The sequence below is a fragment of the Scyliorhinus torazame genome, chromosome 25, assembly GCF_047496885.1.
Source record: "Scyliorhinus torazame isolate Kashiwa2021f chromosome 25, sScyTor2.1, whole genome shotgun sequence".
NCBI lineage: Eukaryota > Metazoa > Chordata > Chondrichthyes > Carcharhiniformes > Scyliorhinidae > Scyliorhinus > Scyliorhinus torazame.
The window spans coordinates 9738369-9751034 of record NC_092731.1 but is presented as its reverse complement, the minus strand read 5'-3'; the positions used below and the strand labels follow the sequence as shown (position 1 = coordinate 9751034).

The 12666-nt window shown below is 45.7% G+C and overlaps 1 protein-coding gene and 1 long non-coding RNA gene across 5 annotated transcripts in view; one reads left to right on the top strand and one right to left on the bottom strand.

Moving 5' to 3' along the window:
* LOC140402299 (cytochrome P450 2C42-like) overlaps positions 1–12666 on the bottom strand; it is a 124279-nt gene that overhangs the window by 8782 nt on the left and 102831 nt on the right. The window lies entirely within an intron of this gene.
* Positions 1–12666, top strand: part of LOC140402303 (uncharacterized) — a 51321-nt gene that overhangs the window by 33616 nt on the left and 5039 nt on the right. The gene's annotated exons all lie outside the window — the stretch shown is intronic.

The window sequence follows — 12666 nt, the reverse complement described above, 5'->3', positions numbered from 1 at the left end:
ATGAACGGCACCGACTGACAGTGTTCGGGCTCCCCAACCTGGGTCTGCGACACCCTTTGGGACAAGTCTGGTAGACCGGTCACAGCAGGCAATGTCCGGGGACACCCCGTAGAATTTCTTTGGGACACAGGAGGGTCCCGCAAGACACTCAATTCCTCCACAATGTTTCAGCGAGACATGTGGCCCACAACAGACACCATCACCCTCAGAGGCTTTACAGGTCATTTACAACAAGGACACATCACAGCCCCTGTAGCGATACAAATAGGGAACATTATAACCAAACACTCCACAGTTTTGGTTGATCAACCCCAGACAGCTGAACACATCCTAGGAATCGATTTTATGAGCTCCCACAACCTCTCTTTTGATCCAGTTAATAAATGTGTTTGGAGAATGGCAAAGGCAGCTCGAGCCCCCGCCACGCTCACAGTTGGAGACTATGAAAACAAGATTAGCTCAGTAGGAGACTTCTGGTTCGTCCCTCGAGCCATTAGTGCAGACAAACAGGTTAGGGCAGTCCTGCAGGAACATAAAGCAGCATTTGCACAGCACAAGCACGACTGTGGCAAGATAGCTGGCTTGGTAAATATTACAGGTCCCGACCCCAGACCCCAAAAGCAGTATGGCTTTCCCCAAGAGGCAGAGGGAGAAATCTCAAAGGTAATAGAGAGTTTGCTGGATCAAGGCGTACTCAGATCAGTAGCCTCCACAAACAACGCACCAATTTGGCCTGTCTGAAACACGATGGATCATGGCGACTGGCCATTGATTACCGGGAACTGAACAAAGTAACCCCAGTAGCAGCCCCCACCACAGCCACGAATCCCGAGACAATGCTCAAACAGGGATTCGAGTCAAAAAAGAATTCGGTTTTGGACATTAGTAACGGCTTTTGGTCCATTCCATTGGATAAAGCGTGCCAGTACAAATTTGCCTTTACATTCCAGGGACAACAATATACGTGGACGTGCCTTCCACAAGGCGTCCACAACTCCCCCTCCATTTTCCACCGACAGCTGGCAAATGGACTAGCAAAATTTTCCCGCCCCGATTGTCTGGTCCAGTATGTAGATGACTTGCTACTACAGACCGACACAAAGGGAGAGCACATTTCGCTTCTCGCTGAACTCCTAGTACTCCTGAAAGAAATTGGATGTAAAGTCAACCCCAAGAAGGCCCAGATTTTGCAGGAAAAAGTGATTTACTTATAGTAATCACACATGGTAAACGCGAGATCGAGCAAAAGAGAATTGACTCGATCGACAATTTGCCCCTTCCCCACAATGTCTCAACCCTCCGGTCATTTTTAGGACTGGCTGGCTACTGCAGAAACCATATTGACGGTTTCGCCACAAAAGCAGCGCCCCTATCCGACCTTCTCAAGAAGCAGCCACCTTGGGAATGGCTTCCACAGAACATGGATGCCGTGGATGCTTTAAAAAGAGCCCTCAGCACAGCCCCCGCATTACAGGTCCCAGATCCACTTCCTCCATACACAATTGAGGTTGCAAGCACCGACCGAACCCTTTCGGCCGTACTCCTCCAGGAACTCCATGACCAATTACGCCCCGTGGCATACGCCTCACGCGTGTTAGATCCTGTCGAGCAAGGATTTTCTGCCTGCGAAAGGCTCCTGCTCGCAGTTTTTTGAGTACAGTACTTCGGATACATTACAGGACTCAACCCCATCACCATTCTCACTGAACACACCCCAACACAGCTATTATTAGACGGTCGACTTAAAGATGGCACAGTCAGCCAAATCCGCGCAGCCCGTTGGACCCTTCTTTTACAGGGACGGGACATTACAGTCAAAAGAACCACGACCCACACCTTCCTAGCTGATAATTTGCAATATGCAGGAACCCCTCATGAGTGTGATATCATCACCACCAAACACAACACAGGCCCATTTATACCTAAAACACCTCCCAGGAAAGCAGGTAATACACCCCAGAGACCCCAGCCCACAGGCACGTGCGCACCCCTGAAAATCTATGTGGACGGCTCTTCCACAGTTTTGAACGGAAAGAAAATTTCCGGTTGCGGCATTTATGTAGAGGACGCACAGGGACGCACCCTAGATGAGATCTCATTAAAGTTGCCAGGGCACTTAGGCTCGCAGGCAGCAGAACTGGCAGCAATCGCTTATATTGTAGACCACCCCAACTCCCGACCCCCAGCAGACATCTATTCGGACAGCTTGTATGTCTGTCATAGTTCGACGGAATTCCTACCCCTGTGGGAAACTAGAGGATTTGTTTCCGCAGATGGAAAGCCCCTACCCTCAGCCCCATTACTCCAACATATCCTAGAGACAGCCAAAAATAGGAAATATGGCATAATTAAAGTTCGCACTCATCACCGTTCTTCCCCGCCCCCCCCCCCCCCCCCCCCAGGTAACGTTAAAGCAGACGCCCTAGCAAAGGCAGGTTCCAGGCATGGTTACTTTTGGAACCCCCCCCCCCCCCCACCCCACCGAGAGCGCACCAGTACACGCGGTTCAGGTTACAGACCAACATTCAGGATGTAGCAAAGGCACAGAAGGAAGATGAAAAAGTCAGGGAAGTTTCAAAAAGAACCTTCCCAGCCCTGTACGACAAGTTTAAAAACGCAATCACCACACACGACGGTATGATTTTCAAAGAAGGCATTTATGTAGTTCCCAGCCAGGACAGGAACCAGATTATTTGTCAGGTCCATGACAATCATGGACACCAAGGCATTGAACCAACCCTAGCCCACCTCAGACCGCTGTGCTGGTGGCCTGATTTAAAAGCCGATGTTATTCAGTACATCGAAAATTGCTTGATCTGTGCCCAGAACAATCCGGACAGATATGCAAGAAAGGCTCAGCTTAGTCACACCCACCCCGTTAATGGCCCCTGGACGAATTTGCAGATAGACTACATAGGACCCCTACGCCCCTGCAGAAATGGTTATAAGTATGTGTTGGTGGTCATCGACACCTTCACAAAATGGGTGGAAGCTTTTCCATCGAGAACGAATACGGCCAAGACAACAGCTAAAATACTAACACAGCATACCTTTGCAAGATGTGGCCTCCCACACAGTATAGAGTCCGATCAAGGCTCCCATTTTACAGGACGAGTAATGAAAAACGTCCTCACAATCTTCGGAATCAGGCAAAAGTTTCACTTAGCCTACCACCCCCAGTCAAGCGGCATCGTGGAGAGGATGAACAGGACACTAAAAGCCACCCTTAGGAAAATGGTGCAACAAAACAACAGCACCTGGGATTCAGTTCTCCCATTTGCTTTAATGTTCCTTAGAAACACGGTATCCACGTCACAGGATACACCCCCCACACCCTCATGACCGGACGCCCCATGAAAGGGACAGAGTATTTATTAGGACTGGATTTGGCCAGCCCCGCAGTCATCTCACGCATGAAAATGCTGTACAACAGTTAATAGAGACCATAACGGCAGCGCAACTCGCAGCAGCTGTGAGACTTGGAACCAGGAGGAAACAAAGCACGGCTTGTTTCGACAACAAGGTACACGCCACCGAGTTTGTAGTAGGGCAGCAAGTGATGCTTTCCCTATACAACCCCAGTTCATTCCTTTCCCCCAAATTTTCCGGTCGGTACTCCATTTCGGACAAAGTAAGCCCCTCGGTATACAAGATCACATATCCGAACGGCAAGTCTGTGTGGTTTCACATAAACCAGCTTAAGGCTTATGGCTCGTAGAACAACCATTCACACCACATCTTGCTCGCAGCAGCAGACGAGCACGCCCCGCCCACAGATAAAGTATTCATACCCTCCCCCAGCCAGTCCAGCCCATCCTCAGACACAACTTCAACTCCACCCCCAGAGGCACAACTCCGCCTCTCTCTTCCTTCAACCAGCAGCGACAGCGACAGTGACAGCGACAGCAATGACGACAGCCACAGCACACCACCTTATGATTATACCATGCACCAGGCCCCACTGCCAGCGATTCCCACCATGATTCCAGCGATCCCTTCGAGATCCCATACATCAAAGCCCCTGACCAGACCCACTGCCCGACGATTACGGATTACAGCCTAGTAGCTCCAACCTCGCCACCCGATTCTGGCACCGCAACAATTCGTTCAGGCTCATCCGGAATGATGAGATGGACCCCAATTCACCCCAAGCAGCTTTAGCCAAACTACTCCAGTCAAGAGTATGGCAGCCGGGAGAAGATGGTGACATAGAGTTAGACTCCCACCAACCGAATCCTTTTGCGACCCTGTTCGCTACTGATCAATGAGGTGTCCAGATAATGGAAAAAAGGAACTGATGGAGAGATACGGTATCCTTTCTGATGGAACCTGCACCATGTTTGTTGTATGTTTGTTCGTTTAATGTACATGTTTATTGTGTGTAAATTTAGAAGTTTTTAAAAAAGTTTTTCCTGGCCCCAGGCCACCACCCCTTTGACGCCCAGTGACTGTTAGAGGAACTAGTTTGTCTTCAGACAACCGTTTAGAGGAACTAGTTTGTCGACAGAACACCACTCATAGCTACTCTCCTGATTCGATCACGAGAGGCAGCCCCCCACGACGACCACATTCTTAGCCGTTCTTGCCGGTCACTCAGGCTGTGGAGAAACGGCACTGATCCCCGCCCTGCCTGAGGACCCCCCTCTGATCAGCTACTCTCGGGGAGAGCACAAACGGCATTGATCACCGTCCTACCCGGGGATTCCACCCACTTCTTACCTGCTGCAGCCCATACGCACCCCATTGTGGCACTTTCAATTCTAAATTCTTCTGTTTGTTTTCGGCAACCCTTAGGTTGCTTCCGTATGCTATTTACATCCTCAAACACTAGGATGGTAGATCGCATAGGCTGCGAGGCAGCTCGCACTATGTCAGTATTTTCTCGGATGTCTTGTCCCAAATATTTGGTTTAAAAAAAAAATGAGGGAGTCACAGATGGTGACCAATCATAATGGGTAATTGGCAACAAAAGACAGACAGACAGACATACGAGATCTTAAGCAAGATAATAACAGATATTATGCTTGTGATCATAGAACTCCGGAACCTCAGGAACCCCAGAGGAAGACAAAGAAGAAGACAGAAAGACGGAAAGATGAAGACGACCTCCATCTTTTTCAACTGGATCTTCTTAGCGAGATCCCTTCAGTTGCACGCGGACGCTACCCCCCTGACCCCAACCACATAGGCCGTGAAAGATTCACACCCCTGCAATACACAGAACCCCGCGATAGTTAGCCCCGCGACAGTTAACGATACCATGACCTGGTGTGATAAGTTTATCACCTGGTATTCACTATCGTACATAGTAGAAGCCCTCTTAGCACTGGCGATACTTTGCGGTGTCGTGCAGACACTTAGAATCAGAAAATGGCGAAGGAGAACCTACCGCTCTATCGCCCCAGTATACAGGTTTAGGTCCCTTATTTTCGGACTTCACCAAACACTGAACCCCTTGACATGAATTAAAGTGCACCCGCTCCTCTTTATGTGTGTTTTGTTCAATAAAGAAATGTAAACCTCTGTGTCTGACTGCCAGGCCAGAGAAACTTGTGTTGCTGCTATTTTGTACATTTAAAGTGTTGTAGATTATTTTTGATTGTTTGAGTGAGGATAGTTTATTGAGGATAGTTAGAGGTTCCATTTTTTTAAATTTTGTAATGCATGCCTAAATGTCATAGTGCCCCGTAGAGTTTTATACTGATGTATGTAAGTAAAACGATTTTAGGTAAAGAATTGTGTTTCATAGGATAGGGCAGTGTAGAGCCCATGAACTGCTTACGGGTGTCCCGCTTGGTCAGAGAACAAAGGCGACTCAGTAATGTGATCCTTCATGCTTCACGTTGAGGATCACAAGGAGGGTGTGCAGCCATCTGGGATGGCCACTTCCCGATTACAAAATGGACACTCTGCAAAGATTGCAGGGAAAATAGACAAGACGAAGAAAGCAAGCAGGTGCAAGGTTTGTCTGTTGATTGGAACCATAGCTCCCAGACAAGACCGATACTGCAAACCATTTCCATACTAATGATCCATCCCCGGGAACAAAAGGGTAACATTTAAGTAAACAATACCAAGACAGACACCCCGGCGCCAGAGGAGACCAGAACAAAGCCGGCTATCGGCCATCTAGGACACACCCAGCAATCAGGGCACCCACCCCTCTATTGGAGGAAATCGATGAGAACGATTGGGAAACGGCCCAATTAATTGGGGCCAAGTTCAAGGCCCGCCCAAAAGCGCGCGAAGCCCCTTTTGGGTATAAGAAGAATCCCCCAAGAGAGAATCGCTCTCTTGCGGCCCCGGCTCTCACCAAGGGGAGACCTGCCCAACAGCAACATCAGAACAAGTAAGTCCAAGGTCAACGCACGCTACGAGACAGATGCTCCTAGCTGTTATTCCGTACCAATTCGACCCCAGCAGCCTCAGAACCGAACAACGGCCATTGTTCCTCTGACTGAGTGGGCGCCGAAAGCTAAGTATAGGCTTTTAGCAGTAGTGATAGTTTAGTTTGCAGAGTTTTAGCATGAGTATATTTTACTGTGTGTGTAAATAAATGAGCATTGAGTTTGAACTTACCAACTGGTGTATCGAGTCTTTGATCAGTATTCGGTTTTGAACCTTGTGGCGGTATCGAAAGATACCTGGCGACTCTAGAGCGAACTTAATTTGAATTAAGGAAGGCGACCAATATTGACCGCCATCTTCAGAGCCAAATTAAGAGAAAGACAATTAGCAACAGTAGTAACAAGGTCGCAAAGACACAGGTTAAGACGAGAAGAAATCAAAGAATGAAGATGAAGTTGAAGTGCAATTATCAGAAACAATTTTTGATCAGATAGATGGTTGAAAAAGAACAAGAACAGGTGGAGGATGAGGCGGATATTTTCAGTTCAGGAAAATTGGCAGAGTTACAACAGAAAGATATAGAAATAAAACGGATGTATCAGAAAGCATACACGGAAGAGGAATCTGAGTGTATACCGGAGTGTTATTACCGTAAAAATGATGTCTTGATGAGAAAATGGAGACCTTTACATATGCAGGCAGTTGAAAAGTGGGCAGACGTTCAAGTAATATTGCCGGTAGGGTAAAGAAAGGAGGTGTTGCGAGTAGCACATGAGGTACCAGTGGGAGGTCATTTGGGAGTCAGGAAAGCTCAAGCTAAAATACAAAAACATTTCTATTGGCCTGGACTACATAAAGATGTAGTTTAATTTTGTCGACAATGTCACACATGTCAAGTGATAGGGAAACCTCAAGCAGTGATAAAACCAGCGACCTTAATACCCATTCCAGCATTTGAGGAACCTTTTACAAGGGTCTTAATTGATTGCATAGGGCCGCTTCCTGAAACAAAAAGTGGGAATCAATATCTTTTGACGATAATGGATGTGTCTACCAGGTTTCAGAGGCCATTCCAGTACGTAATATTGCAGCTAAAAAGATTGTGGAGGAGTTACTTAAATTCTTTACTAGAAATGGGCTACCCACAGAAATACAATCGGATCAAGGATCAAATTTTACCTCAAGGTTATTCAAAGAAGTTATAGATAGTTTAGGAATAAAACAATTTAAATCAACTGCGTACCATCCATAATCGCAGGGAGCATTACAAAGGTGGCATCAGACATTGAAGACAAGATTATCCAGAGGATTGGGATAATGGAATTCCGTTTGTACTGTTTGCAATTAGGAATGCCCCTAATAGGTCAACGTAATTCAGTCCTTTTCAACTAATTTTTGGTCATGAGGTAAGAGGAGCACTTAAATTGTTTAAGGAAAAGTTGGTGAGTGAAAAATCAGAACTTACATTATTGGATTACGTATCAAATTTTAGGGAATTTTAGAGCAGGTGAATTAGCTGGACAGCATTTAAAAATTGCACAAAGTTCGTAGTTTTGCCAGTGGAGATAAAGTTTTAGTATTGTTACCAGTGGGAGGTGAACCTTTAAAAGCAAGGTTTTGTGGACCTTATCAGATTGAAAGGAAATTAAGTCAGGTGAATTATACAGTACGAATGCCGGATAGAAGGAAATCTCACCGAGTGTGTCATGTGAATATACTTAAAAGGTACTTTGAACGGGAAGGAGAGGAAAAGGAAGAGGTTTTAAAGATTCTAACTCAAAGTGACGAACCAAATCCAGATGACTTTGAATTTGACATACCTCAAATTAAATTGGAAAACGAGGATGTTCTTAAAAATTGGGATAAATTGTTGAGTTACCTTCCAGAGGAAAAACGGACTGACCTGAAAGAGTTATTGATATGACATGGGCAAGTTTGTGGAGATAAGTTGGGAAGCTCTAAAATGGCAGTACATGATGTAGATGTGGGAAATGCTGTTCCAATTAAACAACATCTATACAGACTTAACCCTTTAAAATTGGCACAGGTTAACAAGGAGATTGAAAGTATGCTTAAAAATGGCATAATTGAAGTGGGTTGTAGCCAATGGAGTCATAGTGATGGTACCAAAACCGGTCAGTACCCAACGGTTGTGTGTGGATTAGAGAAAGCTTAATGCAGTTAGAAGAACGGACTCTTATCCAATCCCACATTTGGAGGATTGCATTGAGAAAGTGGGACAGTCAGCTTTTATTTCCAAACTGGATTTACTTAAAGGTTACTGGCTGGTACCTTTATCCGAAAGGGCGAAGGAGATCTCAGCTTTTGTGACTCCAGATGGTATATACCAATTCAAAATTATGCCATTTGGCATGAAAATCGCCGCAGCCACATTTCAACGGTTAACTAACAAAGTTGTTTCCGGATTATCCAATTGTGCAGTATACATCGACGATCTGGTAATTTTCAGCCAGACATGGGAAGAACATTTAAAAGATCTGATGGAGTTATTCTATCGACTTCAGGACGTGCGTTCGGTGGTAAACCTAGCCAAAAGTGAATTTGGAAAAGCCCAAGTCACAAATGGTCCCACGGGATTTGAAAACAACAGTTATTGGGGAGTTTACAATACCTTCGGCACAAAGGGAAATAATGCAATTTCTTGGCATGAGTGGATTTTACCGGAAATTTGTGCCAAATTTTAGTAGTGTGGTTGCTCCACTGACGGACTTGCTAAAGAAACGTAGCAAATTTAAGTGGACAGCGGCGTGTCAACAGGCATATGACTACTTGAAAGCTGCGTTGACCACTGCTCCTGTGTTAGCCATCCCAAATTATACCAAACTATTCAAAGTGGCTGTGGATGCAAGTGATGTGGGCGTAGGTGCGGTGCTTCGACAACACGATGATGAAGGACTAGAGCAGCCTCTTGGTTATTTTTCAAAGAAATTGAATTCTCACCGGAAAAAGTATTCAACGATTGAGAAGGACACTTTGCGTTTGGACACAGTACAGAAGGAGGCCATTCAGCCCATCGAGTCTGCACCGGCTCTTGGAAAGAGCACCCTACCCAAGGTCAACACCTCCACCCTATCCCCAAAACCCAGTAACCACACCCAACACTAATGAAATGAAATTAAAATGAAAATCGCTCATTGTCACAAGTAGACTTCAATGAAGTTACTGTGAAAAGCCCCTAGTCGCCACATTCCAGCACCTGTTCGGGGAGGCCTGCTGCTGGCCTGCCTTGGTCTGCTTTCAAAGCCAGCGATTTAGCCCTGTGTGCTAAACCAGCACCTGTGTGCTAAACCAGCCACTAAGGGCAAGTTTGGACACTAAGGGCAATTTATCATGGCTAATCCACCTAACCTGCACATCTTTGGACTGTGGGTGGAAACCAGAGCACCCGGAGAAAACCCACGCACACGGGGAGGATGTGCAGACTCCGCACAGACAGTGACCCAAGCCGGAATTGAACCTGGGACCCTGGAGCTGTGAAGCAATTGTGCTATCCACAATGCTACCGTGCTGCCCTTAAGAACAAATTAATCTACACTATATCATTCTACCGGAATCCATGTACCTATCCAATAGCTGCTTGAAGGTCCCTAATGTTTCCGACTCAACTACTTCCACAGGCAGTGCATTCCATGCCCCCACTACTCTCTGGGTAAAGAACCTACCTCTGACATCCCCCCTATATCTTCCACCATTTACTTTAAATTTATGTCACCTTGTAATGGTTTGTTCCACCCGGGGAAAAAGTCTCTGACTGTCCACTCTATCTATTCCCCTGATCATCTTATAAACCTCTATCAAGTCACCCCTCATCCTGCTCCGATCTAATGAGAAAAGGCCTCGCACCCTCACTCTTTCCTCGTAAGACCTACTCTCCATTCCAGGCAACATCCTGGTAAATCTCCTTTGCACCTTTTCCAAAGCTTCCACATCCTTTCTAAAATGAGGCGACCAGAACTGTACACCTTACTCCAAACGTGGCCGTACCAAGGTTTTGTACAGCTGCATCATCACCTCACGGCTCTTAAATTCAATCCCTCTGTTAATGAACGCTAGCACGCCATAGGCCTTCTTCACAGCTCTATCCACTTGAGAGGCAACTTTCAAAGATCTATGAACATAGACCCCAAGATCTCTCTGCTCCTCCATATTGCCAAGAACCCTACCGCTTTGTCACAAATGTGATGAACAGAAGCAGGTTCGGTGGAGGATGAAGAACTAAAATGGGCTAAATTATTAAAAATGTTTGCGTGTTTTGTTTTGTTAAAAAAATAAATGTATATTCACTGTCCATATTTCTCAAAGGAAAGTGAAAAGGTGAAAAATGAAACCATCTTGAAGTTGATGGGTTTTTTCCTTAGGGGGAGGTGTCATGTGAGAGTACCTTGAAGAAATGGGTGTTTATAAAAATATCTGTCGTGCATGTACCTTTAGGAAATGGGTGATTATCAGTGATGTCAGAGTGTGGGTGGAGCTGGACTGTCTGTCTGCTTTACTTTCGCTTTGTGCTTGCAGCTACAGGGTGAGTTTAGTTTTGTTTTAGATTTGGAGAAGCTGCAGTCACAGCAAGATGTGATGAATCTCTGCAGGCTTATGAATGTCCATTTGGTGATTTCAACGTGGTGACTGTTCTCAGTAGTGAAGTTAAACCAGATGTCTTTCTGTACCAAGGGTTCTTTTTGTCTTGTGGATGTTGCAAGGAAAGATTAAGAGTTACTTATAGAGTACTGTATTCTTTGGGGGATTTATTGGTGTTGACAGTTGTTAAGATGTTTACTGTGGGTTTACAAAGTGTTAACTGGTTTCATAAATAAACACTGTTTTAATTTATAAGTACTGTAGATTTCTGGTGCATCACACCTGTAAGGCAGTCCCTGTGCTCCCCATAACCACAATCTAGTAAAAGTTGTGGGTCAGGTGAACTCCATGATACACTTTGGGGTTCTCTAAACCCTGGCCCATATCAATTTTAAAAGCTCCTGTAAAAGGTGATAACGTGAGGGCAAATTGAGTGGAGATGAAGAAATTGGCTGAACGGAATGAAATCCTTGCAAGGGATCGAGTGGAACTTGTACTTCAGGTACTTGTGGGAGCCTGGACTTGTTCTGTATGTCAGTGGAATGCCATTCCCTAAGATATAAGAGCCAATCCAAAAAAGGGTCAGAAATAGATCACAGTGATGTAATATGAAAAAATGAAATGAAAGTGAAATGAAAATAGCTTATTGTCACAAGTAGATTTCAAATGAAGTTACTGTGAAAAGCCCCTAGTCGCCACATTCCGGCGCCTGTTCGGGGAGGCTGGTACGGGAATATAGGTGAACATTTGAAGCAATATTAACAAAGGTTTCCCACTATAAGCTTAGACAATAGAAGAATGAGATTGTGGATGGTTAGGCTTGGTTGGGATGCCAGTGAAACAGCCTGCCACCATCGTCCATAGAAGTCCTTGCATGAGGAATGCAAACGTGTGTGAGGTCTCAGAGCTCCTCGAACCTATAGAAATTTGCACAGCCAGCGTGGAGATGAGAAAATTTGATTGGAATCCTGAAAACCACATTGTGTGAGTCTGGTTAATGAATGGCAGCTGGTGGAACAGACATGCAAGCTTCACTCAGTTGGTAACGGTCCTAGTTAGAAGATGTGATTCAAGTCCGATTCCAGGGTGAATTTGAGACGAACGCTACTGTGTACGATTAACAATGAAAATTTCAAGCAAAGAACATTGGGCAGGATTCTCCGCCTCGCCGTGCCACATTTCTGCCCCGATCGGCCAGCGGGATTCTCCGTTACGCCAGCCGGTCAATGGGGTTTCCCAACGTGGGGCAGTCCCAGCCGTCGGGAAACCCCCAAGCACTGGCAAAACGGAGAATCACGCCGGCGGAGAATCACGCCCCTTGTCTCTACTTATTTGGATCAGGTTTTCAATAATGGTCACATGCACCATTCAAAACTTCTGCCATTTAATTAAATCATGGCTAATTCAATCCAATCCAATCCGATCGATACATCAACTCCATTTATCCCTCTTTCTTGAAAATTCAATTGATTCAGCATCCACATCTTCCAGATTTCCATGATCCTGTGTGCTAAAGATTGCTCCCTGATTTCATTTGCATATGGTCTAGCTCTAGTATTAAGGCTATTGCTCCTTAGTACTGGATTTCCCTAATAGAGGACATAGTGGGCTGGATTCTCCGAATTGAAGACTAAGTGCTGACGCCGGCGTGGGAACTGTGGCGTTTTACGCCCGGAAAAACAACGCAAAAGCTGCACCGATCCTCCGTCTGGCGGGTGCTTG